The sequence below is a fragment of the Sprattus sprattus genome (assembly GCF_963457725.1).
Source record: "Sprattus sprattus genome assembly, chromosome: 17".
In the NCBI taxonomy this organism is placed as follows: Eukaryota; Metazoa; Chordata; class Actinopteri; order Clupeiformes; family Clupeidae; genus Sprattus; species Sprattus sprattus.
The window spans coordinates 30,011,605-30,015,675 of record NC_137915.1 but is presented as its reverse complement, the minus strand read 5'-3'; positions in this window follow the sequence as shown (position 1 = coordinate 30,015,675).

The following is a 4,071-nucleotide window of genomic DNA, read 5'->3' as shown; positions in this document are numbered from 1 at the left end:
CAATCAGGGCGATGTAAAATATCGTTTCTCACGAGATTTTCTTCTGAAGGCGCGGAAAGAGCATTGCGGCTGTCAAATTACCATTGATTTTTAAGTAAGTATTTAGTTTACATGGGAGTTATTATTATTTTTGTTGAAAATATCATCCACCTATGCTATAGTAACTGTAAATGCCTGCTGTACAGCCCGAAAGTTTACAGTTGTTAAACTGCCACCTCATAATCTATAATTTGTTAGAAAAGATAGCATGCTATAACGAAGCTAGCTAAGCTAGTGATTGTACAAGTTTAAAGATATGTATCATTAGCATGTATTTATCAGTCAGTAATTGATTCTCTAGTGAACAAGATTAACCATTATCTATGGTTTAATTGGTAATATTTCTAGCATGAGTGAATCAGCCCAGTTATGTTAGGAAGATTGTCATAGAAGTTGCAATTATTCCACTTGCACAGGTACAACTGACCGGTGAGAGACTGTTCCTAGTAGTTATGGCAGGTAAGATAAGAATGTCTGGAAATCATTCACAACATTTCTTTTATTACCTTGTCATAGAATGTGTAATCGAAATTAGTGGTCATGCATTGCTTGTTAAAATGTCAGCACATTAAATTCTGAGTCAATGCTATAATACACTTGACAGTAATGCAGGGTTGGTTAATCTGAATAGGTTGGTTTTGATAGCCTGCTTGAGGGACGATATTGATGGGGTGAGGGCAGGGAAGTCAGTGTCAACCCAGGTCCAGCTTGTTCCTAGATGTCACACAGGAGTTTGCGAGACGTCACCAGCCCGGGCACTATGAAAGCAGCTGCCCAACTGTTGTTACCCAGAACGCGCCTTCTCCAACTTTACTCCTGTATCGTTGAACTTTGATGTGTCTCTACATTAAACTCTTGTATACTTATCCAATTTGATCTCTGACTCCTAACTCCGATACCTCCAGCTGACTGAATACGAAAATTCCTTACATCCCTCACACCAGGGTCAACCTATCCTGGGGGTCCCTCATACGGCTCACACATTGGGTAAACTTCCGATGACCATCGGCAAGCCATCTCACATCTGACACCATTTGTAGCAAAGGGACAGAGCAGTGACACCCTTTGTGACACCACCCGTTGGTATGGCAGTCATAGCGCATACTCAACTGTAGTGACGGTACTCCGTCACAAGGACTGTTATCCTCAGTAGCTATGATCCCCAGCAGCTATGATCCCCCCACCCACATCAACCATCAGATTGCTCACATGACTATATTCCCTAAATCATAGAAAATCAGGGACTCGATCCCCCCACACACACACACACATATTTGTATTTACTACTGTCTTGAGGTTGCACCACATTACTTTTTCTTAGCATTCTGTCTAAGTTGTCTATGGCTGAGGCTTGACCAACTACAGTATTGTGCTAAGAGAACAAAGGACAACTTCATCATGTATAAAGGAAATTAAGTACATAATAATACACACTCACAGACCACTTTATAAATATGTTATATAAATATGAGTTTGTGTGATGGCTTTTACTGATAGCAATTAGTCATAATCACATGAATATTCTCTGCTGACATATCTGCAGAACTTGAGTTATGCAAACATGTCTACATTATGAACAACATAAACAACAGCTAGATTACAGTCTGTAGCTTGAATGTTATTCTCCCGGTATGTCGCTTTGGATAAAAGCATCTGCTAAATTGCTAAATGTAAAGTACAGTGTTCATTTAAACATTGCCACAAACCTCACAGTGGCAGAAAAGATTCTGCTGTCCAGACAGATCTTATGCGAGCTGAAGTTCACGGGCCTATGGTGTTAGGTTGTAGCCTGTGTACACCCACTTGAACAAAACAAAGCTCTGATGGTGTGTGTCCCTGAGGATCTGTTGACCTCTCTACCTGAGATCTGTGCGTTCCTCCTTCAGCGTTCGGTTGTTGATGTCCATGGAAGGGAAGTCAAGTCTATAACCCTGATGATGTAACAGTGTCCTGAATGTTAGTAAATGGATAAAAAGTCAAAGACACTGCATTCATAACTCTGAAAAAGTAGAAGAACATAAAGTTATATCTTACTTCAGTCAAAGGATTTGACGCTGGCTTGCTCACCTTACATACCAAGCCATTTATCATAATTCGTTATGACCCCACCCAGTCCTCTTTTGCACTTTTTTGCTTGTACACATATAACCCTGCACAACCAAAGTTGACAACCCCTTTCCTCCAAAGTATTGCTCTGAAAATGTTATTATTTGTCTTTTCATGTCTTGGTGCTCTCAACAGAGTTATTTGGACAGTATTCCATAGTACTGGATTGAATTGTGACCTTTTGACCTCCTACACTATTGTCGTAGAAACCACTGACACTTTCAGCTTTTGAATTTGAATATAGAAAATCTTCTTGCAGAAATGTCCGACTTCCAGAAGGCTCTTCAAGCTAGCAAGCATCTAATTTCTAAATTTGATGCAACCGCTGTGAGTATAGATTTGTTTAAACATGTGGCTAAGTGTATATTTGTAAATAAAACAATTAATGGAAACTCCCTTACTTTAGAAAAAATGTCATGCTATGCCAGTTCAATGGCAGCCACGGGACAGCAATGGCGAAATTCTATTTAAAAGACCTGGTCAAGCACCACGTGATCAAATTCCTGCCAAAAAAGGTATGAGTTATTATTAGAATGTGTGCAATAGTGGTAGTTCACTTTGCCATAGCACTTGATGATAGTCAATACATTACAGGGGCAGTCCCTACCAGACCTTTGCAATCACTTCCCATGCTCTTTACTTTTCACACATCTGTGAGTGATTTTTTTATGTAGGTGACATATGCATGTGTGCTGTGTCATGGTTGTGTAAGCTACTACATTCTTAAAAGATCCCTTGGGATAAATAAAGCATCTATCTATATGTCTGTCTATCTATCTAAGAACAAATGAAAGCATCATATTTCCTATTACAGCAACAAGCAGCATTCCTGGACCGGTTTCATTTGACGTCCTAGGTATGCCTTTGCTTTGGTTGTGGTTGTGCAGTTTCTGTTATCGCTCTTTTACCTTGTAATCAGGCTCTCATAATGATTATTATATTCTCTGTGATAAGATACAAATTTCCAGGCCTACTCCGTCGACCCGAACCCTGGAACATCCCAGCAAAATGTCAGCTGGGGTGAGAGACAGGCTCTAAGCTCGGAGAGATGGAGCTCAATTAGGGAATCCTTAGTTCAGGCATTGATGTCCTCCGAGGTCTTAGAGCCTGCCTGCAAAATTTGTAATAACAGGGCAGTAATTCACTGCAAGGAATGCATGCCCAAGGAGTTCCTTTGTAGTGAGTGTGATGTGAAGGTTCATGCACTTCATGTACTGCATGACAGGAGTGCCATTTTTGAGGGGTTTCATCACCCCTTGTCACCCACTACAATTGTCCAGCCTGAGGGTGACGGATACAATCTGATGGAAACAGGTGTGTTCATCATTACACAAATGATGTAACGTTATTGTGACAAATTAGCCTATTTAGCTATATGTTAAATATATATTATATATATTTTCTTTAGTGCGATTTCTACCGGTCAGCCTGCCAAAACTATGTGGTTGCTGTCCAAGTGCTCTGTCAATGACAGCAGCCAGAGGAGTCATCCTGGTTGGGATGAATGGTAAGATGGATATGTTTTATGGATGTCATATCCCTATTCTTGCTTGAGTTAACACTGTACAAACAATTATTTCAGGGCGTTACAACCTGTCCATCCCCTCTGTAACTTGTGGCCTGTGCCAAGAGAGTTGGACAGCTGGGTTGGAGGACCTGGTCAAGTGTGGTTACTGGCCTGCCACGCTGAATCACCACACCTTGTACCAGGTCACAATGCTGAAATCTTTTCAAGAGTTGAAGTTGCTTGCCCCGGGCCTCTCACGTCAGGCATTCCTCGGAATGTTGGAGGAGAGGAGTAAAGCCTGTGGGAGGGTAAATATCTTTCCTTTCTCTTTTTCTTAATAATTCTCATCACATAATATATAATAATATCTTTCCATATTTATCATTACTATTTAGGCCAGCAACATCTGTGGAGATGCC